The sequence below is a fragment of the Gossypium raimondii genome, chromosome 6, assembly GCF_025698545.1.
Source record: "Gossypium raimondii isolate GPD5lz chromosome 6, ASM2569854v1, whole genome shotgun sequence".
Classification (NCBI taxonomy): domain Eukaryota; kingdom Viridiplantae; phylum Streptophyta; class Magnoliopsida; order Malvales; family Malvaceae; genus Gossypium; species Gossypium raimondii.
The window spans coordinates 47098725-47116584 of NC_068570.1; the positions used below are offsets into that span (position 1 = coordinate 47098725).

General features: G+C 31.7%; 1 long non-coding RNA gene across 1 annotated transcript; it reads right to left on the minus strand.

Moving 5' to 3' along the window:
* Positions 1-12590: 12590 nt before the first annotated feature.
* On the minus strand, positions 12591-17010 carry LOC105772619 (uncharacterized). The gene is made up of 4 exons (XR_001126837.2): positions 16659-17010; positions 16388-16459; positions 14228-14285; positions 12591-12811 (listed from the first exon to the last, which is right to left on the minus strand). It is a non-coding gene; the product is annotated as an uncharacterized LOC105772619 (long non-coding RNA).
* Positions 17011-17860: the final 850 nt, after the last annotated feature.

Here is a 17860-nt window from a genome sequence, read left to right on the forward strand (position 1 = left end):
TTGGGTATACATATAAAAATATAATTTTATACTTATGTTTTTAAGATTATTTATAAATTTCAGCATTTATCATCAAATTATTTATTTTATGTTTCGTGTTATTTGCTATTATTTTACTTTTTGTCGCAGTAGATATACTTAGTTTCGATGTTTATTTTGGTTTTATGTTTTCTTTGTTCAAATTATGTTTGGTTTTCCTGCTTAACTTTTTGTGTCGTTCAATGGGTAATGATGATGTCATAATAATGTAATCATTTGAAAATTATATAAAATATTTAAAATTAAAAATATTTTTTATAAAATTAAAATTGTTTTATAATGTTTCACATAAAAATATCAAAACTTTTTTTATTTATAATTTTCATAATGTTTTATAAAGTACAGTTTTTATATAAAAAAGAGATTAATTTATGTTTTGGCCTTGAAACACATTTGTTTTTCCACTTTGGTACTTTTAATTTTTTTAGTCCAATTTGATGCCTAGGTATACTTGTTTCTCTATTTGGTATTTGGTACTTAAAAGATGCCTCCATGTGTTTTTTTAATCCAATTTTTAACAGACAAAAAAAAAAAGAAGAAGAAGCTAGCGACCAATCGCATACTATCGTGTGGCGTGTTTTTGTAAACAAAATATTTTTTCTTTTATCAAATGAATATGAATATTAAAAACTATATAATTTGAAATATATATAATCTAGAAAAACAAAAAAATTATAAAAATTACAGAAATACGAGAGATGAAAATAAATTAGTTAAAGTTAATAATGATATTATAAAAGATGTTAAAAAAGTGTAAAAATTATTTTTTGAACATTAATTTTATTATAGGTTCTTTATCATATTTGTGTTTTTATACAATACTTAGAATTAAGCATAGCTTTTCCTCAACTTTTAAATAGAAAAATAATACGCTTTAGTGCATTTAAACCCATGTCTTCTTGAGTGACAACAATGTTGATTCCAATTGAGCTAAAATTCAATTGATAGTTGTAAAATTATTAAAATACAAAACATTGTAAAAATAGTTAAAATTTTTAGAGTTCATTAAAAATTATAAAAGAAATAGAAATTATAAAAATCATATATAAAACCTTAATATATATGAAATAATTAAATATATAAAATTCAAAAATATAAATATTATGAAATCTATTTTTTCTTTCTCATTGATTCTAAATGTTTCTTAAATCAAGCTCATTAAATAGTCAAAAGTTTATATTTTCATAAAAAAGGTTATTTTTTTGTTAATATATTTTTCTTAATGAATGATTACCCGTCTTTTTCTTCGATTAGCTGTTCAATAGTCATATTAGGCAGATATAATATCAAAATATTATTGCGTTGATCTAACATTTATCTATTAGCTTGTTGCAAATAAAATAACGGGTAGTGAGTTGGAACGATTCACCCTTACGAGGAGCAGATCCATTTGTAATGAATGGAAAGTGTGGGGAAGTGCTTCCATTCTAAAATTCTTAAAAACTTCGATTTGTAGTTCAATGGGAGATATAGTGATTCCCAAGTGGTCTTCTCCTCAAGGAGGGCATATGTTCATAGCGAATAGCTTAGCAATGGGTTCCTGCAAATGGTTAAGGATGGATTGTCCTTTCCATGGGGGTACAGGCATACAGGTAGTCGATTATTAAGTGACCATTCAGATTGTAAAAAGATGGAAATCTATGTTCTTACTAGTTGATTAAGATTGCTTCGCTCCAATTGACCACCCGTTATTTTATTTGCAATAAGCTAGTAGACGAGGAGACTCTTTGCAGATGGTCTCAAGGCACAATAACTTTATAACCTACCTCTCAATTGGGGGAGACTATTGTTATACCCCTACCTCAACTTGGACCTAATTGGGCCACCCAAGGCCTACTGAAAGGAATAAATGGATATGAACTCCCATTCTCCTATAAATATCGAAAGGTATTAATATTGTAGAGGGACTCCTCTCCACTAAAAACCCTAATACACTAAGCACTCATTCTAAGTCCCTCTACTTGTTCGACTCTCGACCCTAAAACAGGTGAACCGTCCTCCTTTAACACTGCCCCTCTCCTTCTCCACTTCCATTGGTATTGTGTATCGACAAAAAATTATAAAAATTGAAATTTACTCTTTAGTTATAAATTATTCTTGGTTTTTTCTTGGTGGTTGGGTTTTTCGACTATTTTTGGTGTGTAATCTTTGAGGTTCGGGTAAAAGGAAACTAGTGAACACAAAATAATTTCTTATATAAATTTAAAATTTTAATTTAAATATTAGGTTTTTTAAAAAATTTAAAATTTCTATATATATATTTGAATTATTTATATCTAAATATAATTATATATAGTATAGAAAATTTATTTTAGAAACTCTATAGACTTCGTATGCGATAATTTTCCATAAGATAATAACTAAATTAAGCTAAAATATGGCATAGGTGTTTGTAATCTTTATAAATTTAGAATTTAGTTTTTATACTTTTATTTTTAGGATTTTAGTTCATCTATTTTTAGATTTTAAAATTTAAATCTAATTGTTAACATTGTTAATTTCATTAAATTGATTGGTTTGATATTTTTTTTAAAAGTACTCACTTGGTAGCAATGTATCTAAAAAATTACATTGCAATTAACCTGAATTTAACTAAATAATTTTAATTATGTTAACAATTGGACTTAAATTTTAAAATTTAAAAATAAAGTAAAATAAACTAAATTTCAAATTTAAAAGAGCACAAAGAGTTATGACATATTTTAACCACAAAATTTATAGTAATTTATTTTTCATAATGAGCAAATTATAGTGCATTAATATTATTATGATTTTTAATTAACTGAAAATTATAAAAGTAAAAAACCTCACCTCGTTTTGATTCTAGTTAAAGAGAGAATGCAAAATGGTAAATTACCTAGTGGGTCATTCAACTTTTAAGGCTCCTTGCAATTTGGTCATCCAGTTTTTAGAGCGCTTTCATTTTAGTTATCTAAGCATTAAATCTCTAATGGCGAAAAACTGTACACGCCATATTATGTTTACACTTTCATTTTAGTCACCCAACTTTTAGGTCGATTTCATTTTGGTCACCCAAAAAAATATTTTTTAAAGTATTGGTTGGGGTAAAAAAACCAACGATTAAAGTGAAAAAGCGGTAGAAACTAAAATAATGCACAAAAATTGCTAATTTGTACTTGTTTATCCCATTATCGAAAATTTAAATTTTTTAATTTTAATTTTTAAAACATCAAAATAAATTGAATAAAATAATCCAATTGACCTTTTCCCACCTAGACACGCCAATTTGTTCGCGGGAATTCGAATATAGCACGACCGACTCGACTTTCCAACTATACGCCAAACAACTCCAATCCAACATGCACTTTTTGAATTAAAATTGAATTAACTTTAAGTGACGAAATTGTACTATCTCATATTCTGGAGAGATAGCGAATACCGTGTTGAGAAAGTCTTTAGTGCAGGCTCATATCTCACGATTATTTTGTCGGAGCGATAACTAGGATAAAGCTAAAAGGGAATTAGTTACGCATGAGATTAATCATGCTAGTTGGTGTATAGAAATTATTTTAAATGGAAATGGTGGAAAGTGGAAAGGAGAAGGGACTTAAGAAGCAATTTAACCAAAATAAAGAAATGGCCACCAACACTAAGTATTTATACACATTCGTCATGCTAAATTTAGCAAGATTTTTTTTCTAAAAAATATCAACTAAAAATCAACTGATTTTAACTAGTCAACCATTAATTCTTCAATTCTTCAACTTCGTTCTCCTCTTCGCTTTTTCGTTCAACTTTAGCCCATTTTGTTTGATTTTGAATTTTGGTATTCTAATTTCATCCTTGATAAGAAAGACATGAGTTTAGTAGCATTTTAGTCAAAAATTAGCTAAAAATAAATACATTAAAAGTATAAAACTAACTTGCTATCAAATTCCCCTCTACTTGGCCAATATTTGTCTTCAAGCATATTGTATGTTCCTACACTAGAAACTATCCGATAATTTATCAAAAATCAAGTCTCTCTTCCACAACCATGATCAATGCAAACAATTTAGGAGAAAATTGAATAAGAATTCAAACATTCAGTTTAATTAACAAGTGTCCATAAATTTTAAACATGTAAATTCAATCATTTCACTAAATTGAAATTGAACCAAAATTTGCAAGGTATTTATTCTCAATTAATTATGCAGCAAATTTGGGACATAATCAAACCTTTTTGGGTAAAATGAGATAACAACCCAAGCACCTCATCCCGGTTACTCAATTAGACACGTCTCCAAACGGACTATTATTCCCTACTCATGGTAGCTTGGTTAGCTGAGTGTTTGCAAGTTTCTGGATCGTCACCCGAACCTTTTTACGCGAAATGAGATGACAATCCAAGCACCTCACCCCGATTACTGAATTCGATCACATTCCCGAAACTTCACTTATAACTCAAGCTACCAACGGAGTAGATTTTTTATTTTATTTTTTATTTTTTGACATTAGAAAATACATTTAAAATCAAATAACTAAGAATGACATACTTACATAGCAGATTTACAAAGAATCAGTTCTCATGAAATAATCTAATTACAATGTTTCAACCTTATAACACACATGTCGATTAAACTAGATAATGAACACTTCAATTCACGGACCACCCAACTATTTAAATTGACTAAGCATAGGAATTAGAGGCTCAATGTCAAACAAATTAACGAATAATTCCAGCATAAGAATTAACACATGCGAAAGCACATTGCCTTCAATGTAAGAATAAAAGAATAAAAAAGAAAAAGAAGGGTCAAGTGTATCCCCGTGTATGTTTAATGAGGTAGAGGATGGTGGAAGTGACCATTTTGAAATATTGTGAGGATGTTTGAGATGTTGGCTTCTATTGCTTCTAGGCGAGCCTAAATGCAATTTAGTTGCTCTTCCACAGCTAGATGGGGCTGCTCTTCTTGCTTTCTAGGAGTCGGATCGTGTGTAGGTCGGAACACTCTATTTCTTCGAGCAGGTCATGTACCTGGGGGGAACAAAATAAAATGCAATAGGGGTGTCGACAAGCAAACCCATAGAATCCAAAAAATATTCATCTAAATGATCCATATTATAAGCATTGCTAGAGATGAAAAATCAATTCTGGATGGAAGAATGTTTGTAGCTAAATGCATGATGTATGGGCCAAGTATGAGAGGTCGGTGGGCTTGAATGACGGTATGAAAACTACGTGTAAACTAATATACTAAGTTGACCCTAAAACTAGAGTGCATGCACCACAAGAAAAATAATTTTATCTTAGTTAAGACAAATAAAGAATCATTGCGGCCCGAATAAATAAAAGCAAGAAACCTATGAATATATCTTAGGGTCAATTCATGCACTAGCAAGTCTTTAGAGGTCTTGGAATTGTAAGAACGTGATATTGAGTTAGTCAAAGCCGAGTAAGTTGAGTAGGCATCAAAATCACTAGGTATCTAGAGTAAAGTAGTATGGTACGAGTCAATCTGAACATCGTCAGGGTCAGCGAAACCCATGGCTATGTTAAGATCCAAAATAGACATACTAAATATATTACTAAGAAATCTGAATTGAATTATGTTTAGGGTTTCAAAAATCCTAACGACAGTTATATCGAAACTAAATGTTGCATAAAATTCGAATATGAGCTCAAAAAATGCAACAAAGTAAATATTTGCATACGACATCCAACCAATAGCATCGAAATAATTAAACACAGAATCACACATGTTGAGTGTATCAAGGGTAATATATATACGAGAGTATAATATATATACAGCACTCCAAGACCATCTCCACTCCAATCCTCGATAACACACCAAATCACAACTGTACTCTATCATACGTTCAATCCAAACCGAGCATCAAATTCAATAATATATCTCAAATAATCACTCATCATCAATAATTAAATATATATATGTTGTGCCAAGCTATTCTACTAAAAAAATCGTATAGATGATAAATTCTAAACCGTACAAACTTACCTGGACTGAATTGTAGTAGTTGTAGAAGTTCAGGGACTATTCTGTTATTTTTTCTTTTCCACGAGTATCTACAAGATCTTGATCTAAAATATGAAATTTATCAATTATTAGCTTACATTTCACATTTCAATCCACTTTAAAATGAATTCCCTTTTTCTTTTTCTAATTTACACAATTAACCTAAACTTTTACAATTTTTACAATTTAGTCTTTTAAACCAAATAATCAAATTAACCATTTTCTCAAATAAAATCCTATACAAATACACTAGGCCCTTAAATATTCCGTAATTAATATTACATTCACTATTAAACCCTAAAATTTTGTCATTTTCACAATTTAATCCAAAAACGAAAATCTAACAAAAAAATCACTTTACAAAATCATCAAACAACACAATCAAAGCTTCAAACACATGGTATTCATCAAAATCATTCAATATTCATCAATGGAAACTTCCACAATTTTTAACAGAATAAAAAACGAAGGTACGGGCTAGTTGGACCTAGTTGCAACGATCTCAAAAACATAAAAATTACAAGAAACGGGCAAGAATTTCACTCACATGCAAGATGCTATTATTGGACGATTCTCAAAGCTTAATTTTCCATGGTTTTTCGGCAAGTTGAAGATAGAATGAAGAAGAAAGGCTTAATCTTTACTTAATTTTGTTTACACTTTGTTTTAATTACAAAATTGCCATTATACTAAACTTTTATTCATTTTTTCCTTAAATTTAATATCAATTACTATCCATTATCCAAAATAAGGATTAATTTCCCTAATGGTCCTCCCACATCTACAAATTAGGCCATTAAATCATCCTAATGCTTTAATTAATAACTTTTGCATCTTTTACAACTTAGTCCTTTTTCTTTAATTAACTAACTAAACGTTAATATTTTCGAACCAAATTTTAATACGACTCAAATGACTCTATAAATATTCTAAAAATAATATTTATGAGTTGACACAATAGAAATTTGTGGTCTCGAACCATTGTTTCGCCACCACTGAAAATTAGGCTGTTATAGTTTGTGGGTGATAAGTCGTGGCCACATATTGTGTTACCCCATACTTTTTCAATAGTGCATCGATTACCTTGTTGCATAAATATGTTCCTTGATCGTTTATTAATGCTCTCAATGTGCCAAACTTAGAAGAAAAAGTTTTTCAAAAAATTCCCCTAAAGTTTTAGTATCATCACGATGGGTAGTTTTAGCTTCTACCCACTTAGATACGTAATCTACAGCGAGAATAATATAAACATTATTAATTGATGAAACAAATAGACCCATGAAATCGATGCCCCATACATAAAAAATTTTGCATACATGTATAGGTGTTAGGGGCATTTCATTCATTCGACTTAAAGTACCCACTTAAAGTAAGTAAGCATCACGAAAAATGTGTGGCCAAAACATTTCACATTCAAGTACTTTATGTGCAGTGCATTTAGGGCCGAAATGCCCTCCACAAGAGTAAGAATAACAAAAAGTTAGGATAGATTATACTTCAGTTTATGTGACACATCATCGAATTACCTGATCTGAACAGTGTTTCCATAGGTATGGATTGTCCCATATATAATATCATGAGTCTCGGTTGATTTTGTCCTTTTCAAAACGTGATAAGTCAGAAGAAATAATACCTGTAGCGAGGTAGTTTGCCATATCTATGTACCATGGGTAAACTGCTTAGGCTTATAGTAGATTTTCATTTGGGAAATCATCTTTAAGAGGACTGACATCTTTGGGTAGGGGTATTCGGCTTAAATGGTTAGCTACCAAGTTCTCACACCTTTTTTTTTGTCTTTAATCCCGACACTGAATTCTTGTAAGAGTAGAAACTATCGAATCAACCTTGGTTTTGCCTCCTTCTTCCGATCAAATATTTTAATGTTGTATGGTTAGAAAAAATAATAATTTTAGTGCCTAACAAATATGATCTAATTTTTTTCAAAGTAAATACAATAACTAATAGTTCTTTTTCAATGGCTGAGTAGTTGTTTTGGGCGGCATCTAATGTTTTAGAGGTGTAAGATATGACATGGGGTTCCTTTCCAATTCTTTGCCCAAGGATGACTCTCATACTATGGTCACTTGCATCGTACATGAGCTCGAAGGGATAATCCCAATTTAGTGGCTATACTATAAGAGCTGAAACAAGCTTATGCTTGAATGTATCGAATGCATCGAATGCGTCCTTGCATGCTTGATCAAATTTGAACTCTTTGTCTTTTTGCAAGAGGTTGCAGAGCGGTCGTAAAATCTTCGAAAAATCCTTTATAAAGCACCTGTAAAAACTGGTATAACCAAGAAAAGAGAAAATTTCCTTACAGTTGTGGGGTACGGAAGTGAGTTGATAACATCAATTTTGGCCTTATCGACTGTGATCCCTTCAGTGGAGACAATATGTCTTAAAAATAATCCATTAACTACCATAAGATGACATTTTTTGTAATTTAGAATGAGATTAAATTCAAAACATCTTTCTAAAATTTTAGTGAGATTTGATAGACAGACATTGAAAAAATACCATACACCGTGAAATCGTTCATAAATACCTCAATTATTTTCTCGACATAGTTGAAAAATACGTTTACCATACACCTCTGAAATGTGGCTGACATATTGCAAAGTCCAAATGGCATCCATCTATAGGCGAACGTGCCAAAGGGATATGTAAACGTCATCTTTTCTTGGTTCTCCGGTGCAACTAGAATTTGGAAAAACCCTGAATAACCATAAAGACAGCAATAGTGAGATTTTCCAGCTAAACGTTTTAACATTTGGTCAATGAAAGGAAGTGGAAAGTGGTTTTTTTGAGTTAAAGAATTCAACTTCATGTAATCTATGCAGACTCTCCACCCGATTTGGACTCGAGTGAGAACTAATTCACCTGCCAAATTTTCTATTATATTGATTTTCTTGGGTACTACATAGGCCAGTCTAACCTAGTTACTGTCAGAAATAGGATAGATCATCCCAATGTCTAGTAACCTATGAATTTCCTTTTTCACGAACTCCATCATTGGTGGATTGAGGTGTCTTTGAGCTTCTCTCTTTGGGCTCGCATTCTCTTCAATCGAAATTCTATGCATACAAGTTGAAGGACTTAAACCTTTAATATTGGTAATCGTCCACCCGATATCCCCTTTGTAGTCCCTCAAGCCTCGAACTAAAATCTTCTCTTCCAATCTTGAAAGTTTACTAGATACTACCACTGGTAAACTGTTCCCATCACACAAAAAGGTATACTTTAAGTGTTTTGGTAACGGTTTGACTTCCAGTTTCGGAGCCTACGAAATAGAAGGCAAGAGTTTAGTTTTAGGAGATAGTTCAAAATATTTACCTTGACTTCTAGGAACTCGTAGAGTCTCTATAAAGATAACAACTTCATGAGTTGACTTTTCGAACGTCATTAATTCCTCTAGTTTATCCATTGCATCAAGGTCTAAACTCCTACAAAACACAGTTTGTAACTCATCCTCTTCATGATATTCAAAATATAATTTTGTTAGTGGTTCAATAATATCAATACTAGAGACATTCGACATTGTACTCGGTCAGCTCATCGTCTCACAAAAATTAAATTTTACCGTTTCACTGTAGAACTCTATTACAAGTGTTCCACTTCGAACATCAATCTTCGTACGTGCAATACTTAAAAATGGTATCCCGAGTAAAATATCAAAAGAATTTTTTGAGTTTTTTTTCCTTTATGTCGATGATGTAAAAGTCTACAGGAAAAAATACCTCATTTACCTTGACGATGACATCTTCCAACACCCATTCTGGATACATACATGACCTATCTGCCAATTGAATAATCATTCCTGCTTCTTTTAAAGGACTCGTGTTTAAAAATTTAAAAATAGATAACGGCATTACGTTAATAGACGCTCATAAATCACACATGGCTTTTTTTATGCCAATATTACCTATTTTGCAAAATACAGAAAACATACCTTAGTCCTTACACTTAGGTGGGATTTTCTTTTGTAGAACCGTAGAGTTTTCTCCCACATTTAGCTTATCGTTTCCTTGGAGTTTCTTTTTTTCAGTGCACAAATCTTTCAAGAATTTTACATAGCGTGGAACTTGTTTGATTGCGTCGAGTAAGGGAATGTTAATTTCCATCTTTCAAGACGTCTCAAGGATTTCTCTTTCTTCTAGCTCTTTTTTTCCATTTGGCGAGTCTTCCAATGAATGGAGGTGGTACCAAGAATTATTTCAATGGTGCCAACTCCGTGAAAGCTTAGGTTTCTATTCTTCCCATTCAGTGTCTTGATCACGACTCGTGAAATGTACTAGATCCGAAACCGTTCCATCTTTTACGACTACAACACTTGCATTTTGGTTCGGTTCAATTTGATATGGCAGTTTCCCTTGGGTTTTCGAATGACTAACTGTAAGTGCAAGCTTACTTATTTGCTTATCTAATACATGAAACTGTGCTTCAGCCTTTTGTTGGAACTTTTTGATGCCAACAACTAACCTCTCTATTATGGTTTCAAGAGATGACTTTGAAGGTTAAAACTGTTGAGGCGGAGGTGGCCTTGGTTGATATGGTTTATTGTATTGAGGGTTCGATCCATAACTTAGATTCCGGTGGTCTTTCACCCTACATTATAAGTATTCAAAGGTGGATCATAACGCCTTTGAGGTGGGCTTGGGAAGTTCCTAATGGCATCTACTTGTGTTGTTGTGTCATCATGTAAAATTAGACACGAGTCTATTGGATGATCAGTCATGGTACAAATCTCACACAACCGAGCTAGGTTCGATTTTCTTATAAGCAAAGTTTGAGCAACATTAGTGAGTTTACCAATTTTTTCTTTTAAGGATAGAGCTCATGAACCCTTCTTGTGGGTTCTGTAGTTGGTCGAAATTGTTGGGAATTCGCAGTCATCATCAAAATTAACTCGCTTGCTCTTTGAGGCATCATATTTATAGTTGCCCCTCCACTAGCAACATTTATCATCTTCATTTCCATTGGGAGTAACCCCTAATAGAAATATTGCATAAGCGATTTTTTAGTCTGACCATGTTGCGGGAAACTTGCACACAACTTTGTGTACCGCTCCTAGTAATCATAAAGCGATTCAGTCTCCTTTTGTCGAATTCCTATAATGTCTTTTCTTAATTCGGTTGCCTGAACTACTGGAAAAAATCTGTCAAGAAATAAATGAGACATATCAGACCATGTATTTAACTGAACTAGAAGGTAGATAAATTAGTCATACTCTAGCAGAGTCGGCTAATAAAAAAGGAAAAGCTCAAAGTTTAATTTGATCCTCGATTACTCCCTATGGTTTCATGCTTAAGCAAACCAAGTGGAATTCCTTAAGATGAGTATGAGAGTTTTTTTTTTCAAACCGTAGAAAGTGGACAATAAATGAATTAAGCTCGACTTTAATTCAAATGGTGTTACTCCCTTCGGATAAGTTATGCACAACAGTTGTTGCTCATTCGGTGCCGTAGCGAGTTGTCGAATTGTTTGATTAGTCATTTCTTTATGTACACTGAGTGTATCATCTATTGCTTCTATGTAAGATAGAGTTTCGTATTCATCCTCTCTTACTTGTGGTTGTTTTCTGTGTCAAGTAGCTTCTTTGTGTAGCGTTCGAGCTAATTTCTCGATTTCCGATTTAAATTCTAACGTTCTTGGTTTTGACTTGATCATAAGGAAAACAAACAAAAATTAGAAAAAATATTTCCAATCCTCGGCAATGGCACCAAAATTTGATCGATGTCGAGCCACCAAATATAAATTTCTATGAAAAAATAATACTAAATAGCAGTATGGGGTAGTAGGGTTGAATCCATAGGGATTGGTTATTTGATTTCGCTTTTTCTCGCGACTAGAATTATTGTCATTGCAACAGTAGTGGCCATGAACTATGCATTGCAAAGCTGAAAAATAAATAAAAATGGGGGTTTAGTTGATAAATATAATAATATAAAAAAACAAATATAAAGTGAAGTAAAAATAGAATTATGGTCGCAAAAAAAAATTTAAGTGCAATAAAATAAACCAGTGAATTCAATATATTAAAGCTTAGCCTCAGCCTCGGTACACTCCAAACTTGAACCGGTCCTTGAAAAATGAGTTTTCCCTTCCTAGCGATAAGTTGGTTATAGCGATCAAGAGCGTCCCAACCACCAATTCTTCCTTGTGTAGTCGATTCCGGTACGACATGCAAATCAACCCTTACAGATTATCTAACCGCGATACACGCGTTCAATTCAAGACCTCGACAGCCTTGCGTTCTGAAGAGCCCAACTCAAATCAATGGCCTCAATCGTGTGGGTCGTTTAATTGGGCTAAAGATAAAAAGGAATTAGTTAAGCATGAGATTAATCATGCTTGTTGGTGTATGTAAATGATTTTAAATGGAAATGGTGGAAAGTGAAAAGGGGAAGGGACTTAAAAAGCAATTTAACCAAAATAAAGAAATGGAAAAAGAATGACAGAATGCCTGCACTTAGCTCTGTTGTTGAAAGAAAAGAAAGAAGTAAATTTCATTCAATTTCCAAGTGCATTCCAATCCGTTTTAAAAGGCCACCAACGTTAAGTATTTATACACATTTGTCATGCTATATTTAGTAAGATTTTTTCCTAAAAAATATCAACTAAAAATCAGATTCATACTATTCATAGAATTTTGACAATTTCCAAATAAAAATATGATTTTAACTAGTCGACTACTAATTCTTCAATTCTTCGATGTGGCCCTCCTCTTTGCTTTTTCGTTCTAATTTAGCCCATTTTGTTTGATTTTGAATTTCGGTATTCCAATTTCATCCCTAATAAGAAAGACACGAGTTTAGTAGCATTTTATTAAAAAATTAGCTAAAAATAAATACATTAAAAGCACAAACTTAACTTGCTATCAATGACCAAAACCAATTTATTCAAACAAAATGACCCTTTTGAGTATCTCTTTATCTACTAATTCAAACCAAATGATAACAAATATTTTACAATGAGAATGTACTTAGAACAAGACTATGAACATAGGAAGAAAATGTAACACCCCTAATCCCTTTCCGTCATTGGTTTAAGAGGCATTACTAACAAATCAAAACAAGTAATCAATCATAATTAAACATGTAAGCTAGCCGTTAACATTATAATATACAAGGGCAGGTCATGTCAAACTAATACTTTCATATTAGACTCTTATAAAATCAAATAACACATCATGCTATGCAATGTTAAACTTGGTCTTCTACTGTCTACACTATTATCACTATTTATTCCTTCTTGAATGCTAAAAGTTGGATACATAACTAGACTATTCCAATTATTAGCATCAAAGTATTGGTCCATACTCCGACTATTTATTTATTTTTATCTTCAATGATGTTAGTAGAATGCACTTAATTTAAGTTTGCTAATTCATTCCAATTCAAAGTAAAAGTTACTCTTACAGCCCCTATTTCGAGTCTACGAGACCCTAAAAATAGTTTAAAAATAGGCAGGGACTAATTTGAAAATTTAGGGCCATTTTCGAAAATTCCTAGAACATGGGACACACGGCCGTGTAGCCAGACCGTTTGGAATGCCCCAGGCCGTGTGACTCTCAAATTTGAGACACATGGCCGTGTCCCAGCTTGTGTAACTCACTGACTTAAGACACACAGTCGTGTCCCAAACCATGTTTCAGCCCGTGTAACTCACTGACTTGGGTCACACGGCTGTGTGTCAGCTCCTATGAAAACTACACCTATACTATTTTTCAACACGCCCGTGTGTGTTGCTTATGTGTGACATACGGCTACGTGGCAAACCATGTGCACCTAAATGTACCTTAAAACTTGACTTTACCATTTCCTACTTACTTGGGCACTAAGCAACTCAACTAACAATCATTTAACCTACTCAAAACACGATTAAACATACTCAAAATATACCAAATCTATCGCCTAATATGCCTAACCAATGTACCCTTATTGGTACCACATTTTATATGTTCAAACATTTCAACAATACATCAACCACTCAAAACTTTCATCCATACCAATTTTGCTAATATTGAACTAACATCTAGCTACTTAGGATATCAAGCTTTAAAACTAAAAACACATACCACAACCTAACTTCGACCACAACCATATATACATATAAACATCAATTCACTTGAAATCCAAAATTTCATCACACTATCAACCAAATGACCTCCTAGGTACATGCCATTACAAAATATAACATCACCGCACTTGGGTTCGAGATTCATTTTTGGATGCTAAGTCGGTGATAAGTTGGAAAGTACCTAGCCTGCGCACAAAAAATAAAATCGCACGCTGAGTATAACTCAGTGGTATTTCTATAATCTGAACAATTTAACTTAATATGAGTAATCAAAATGTGAGAACATATCAATAAATGTTATGCACTTATGTTTCAAATCATTAATACAAATTTTCTCATTCTTTATTACATACACTAAATTCCACATGTTCAAATATATATATCAATGACATATCGTATAACATTTGAATGCTTCAAACCATGCAATGGCATGATTCACCTCTTTAGTGAATACTTGAATTTATTTCAAGTTTTACATCTCATTTCATCATTTCATATTTCATTTGTCATCTTTGACACCCAGTGCCTCATTCAATAAATCCAAAGTAATAACTGCGCCCAACGTTATATAAATTGACACCCAGTGCCTCATTAACTCAAGGTCGAAGAAATCCCTGAACTCTTCTTATCCTATGGCATGACATCTATATCCAACTTAGCCCGAAACAGTTAATAGGGTTCCATTTCACTTTCAAATATATCCAAGGTCCAATTCTCATATATGCACATTATCACATATAAACACATATTCAATTCAATCTTCATATATTCAATAAATTCATAATATACCAAATCAATCCATTTTAATCGACTATGAATTCAATTCAATTCCAAAGTACAAAAGTACTCACCTCAAATGCTTACCATATGCAACAATTCAAAATGCAACTTAGTTCGGATTATAGAAACACAAACCGTGAATTCCGAGCTATTCGACGTCGATTTTATCCTTCCCCCTTTTACTCGAGGATTCCGGTACGACATTAGTTACGGAATAAAACAATTAAAATACATTAATATTACACAATTCAATTTCATATTAAATTTCAATTTTCACACTATATTTTGCTTATTGTTCAATTTAGTCCCTAAACCAAAACTAGTTTTTAACCTTCACATTTAATTTTATATTTTTATACTAATTTCACTCTAAACTAAATTTAGCTTCTTATTTTCCAATTTGACCCCTTAATTTTTCTCAATTTAGTCCCTATTGCTCAAAATCAACAATTAATTCCACAATTTAGTTCTTTTCCACTTCTAACTTAAAAATCTATCTATTTAATCCCTAATACTTAAACTATTCAACAATGACAACATCAAAATCTTAAACAATACTAAAAATTACAACATGAGTTGGGTAGCCCTAAGTGTCGAGATTCTAAAATATAAAAATTACAAGAATGAACTAAATTAAACTAACCAATTTTAAGTTTGAACTCAAAAATTTCCTAGGCCGTTCGTCTCACTTTTTCTTTTCTTTCTTAAATTTTGCATGTGATGGTTTTATTATTTATTACTATTATATAATATATAGGCATACATTAAATTTTTATCTTATTAATTATTATATTAAAGTTATATGTCATATATAATATACACATACAATTTCAATAAACCATGACCCGCCACCACTCAACATTTAATTAATGGTATATTTGCTAATTTAGTCCCTCCTATTTATTTCAACCTATAGACTAACTTTTAACTCACACGCGATTTAGTCTCTATACCTTAACAACTCCGAATTTCACGAAATTTACTAATCCAAAAATTAATTCACTACTAAAATAGCATCGTAAATATTTAATAAAAATATTTACGGGCCGATTTACGAAAATAGAGTCCCAAAAATATACTTTCCAACACCCCTGACTATCGAGTCGTTACAAAAAAGAATTCAATAAACATCAATACTAAAAAGTACTCAATAACCCTTTGTTTTTTTTCTTTTTTTCTTTTGCTTTTGTACTAGCACTACCAAAAATTTGCTTACACAAGAATGAAGAAATGGAGTTGTACAAACAATTTGCAGGCTTGCAACATGCCCAAAATGTCAACATCAATGGATGAAGAAATAGGTATTCTAGGCATGAGTTTTATTCCAAAGAATCTGATCTATTCTCGAAACGGTAAAGAGTAGAAATTTCTAAAATTTTATTTGTTAAACATGAGAATCAAATTGAGTTGAACAAGTGTAGGGAAAACAAATTGAATACTAAAACAAGGTCCCATGAGAAAACCAAATGATTGATACATTTACATTCGACATGAAAAATGAATCTTACCTTGAAAATACAACACAATGGAAAAAAATCAAATTCTGGAGAGAGTTCAAGTCCCAAACCAAGTGATCAAATCTGATGAAAAAAACAATAAGAAACTCATTAATCAGATCCAAAAATATTTCTATAAGGTTGATAAATGATCCAAAAAATAGAAAGAGCAAATCAAATAAAGTCAAGATTTAAGTATGAGAGTCAACGTACCATTCTACTTAGCTCCTTAAATGTCTTGATTTCTGTTCTATCTTTGATCCTATATAAAAATTGAAGGTACCTTCTTAAGAGATGAAGACTTCACTGCAAAGTTGTAATCAATTGAAAGCACATTTTGATCAATTTCTGATCAAAGGTCCATCAATTGAGTTGAGTTATATATATGTTAGACTTGTCATTGTAGCTATAAAAGGATGAAATTGCAGTAATGGTTAAAGAATAGAAAGCATGATATGTAGCATTGATTGTGAGTAAGGACTAGGTTTCATTTCTATACATTTTTTTTGTTATTTTACTAATGAATTAGATGGTTCATAGTTGAACATTAATCGATCAACTTATAAATCCTTGAATTTTATTCGAATTCAATTGATTAATTCATACATTGATATGCATAATTGTTTATCTCAAAATATACTGTCCTTATCTTCAAGAATCTTCATCACTGTTCTTTGTAGTTCATTCTTTAACTCTGTTTCTTCCTCTGTTTCAACAATGACAGGATCTTTAATTAGGAACATAAAGGAACAATATTTTGACACCCAATCAAGAGAAACAAATATGAAACCTGTTCTATTAAAAGATAATGGCAATGGAATTTTGAAAATGGAGTTGTATGCAATTCTTTCCGCCATTATCTAAGTTAGATACATTGAAATAATAAAAATCCAAAAAAAAAAATCCACAAGCGCAATTATACAATAGTTCCATTGAAATCAATTTTAAAAGCAACAAATCCATATACACTATAAAAAAAAGTAACAATGAATAACATAAAATAGCAATTTCAATAGAAACTACTGAAAAATAAAAGATTCATATTAATGCAAAAGGCTCACAATTTAATAAAAAAGTATCGAACAAATTAAGAATTAGGAGATTAGATCTATAAACCAAAACTCATTATAAGAACCTGTACAGATCTAGGGGATTTGAAATTTGGGTCTCAATTAAAACTTACCGAATCTTGGATCTTGCGAGACATCCAAAAAACGCTTCACTTCTTTTTTCAGTGGATTAAGCTATCAGGAATTTCCAATTTTGAAGAGAAAAAGGTTTTTGGTGTGCGAAGCAGGTTGGGAGGAAATGTGATTAAAAGAAAATTAAATTAAGTATAGAAGAGATAAAGTTGAGGAAAAAGCATGAAAAAATGAGAGGCCTAAATCACCATTTAGTGCGGAGAGCACTGAATGGTATGATGCATTTTGAGCTGAATAATCCCGTAATGGAATATGACTGTAATAGCTTGTTACAACCAACCAA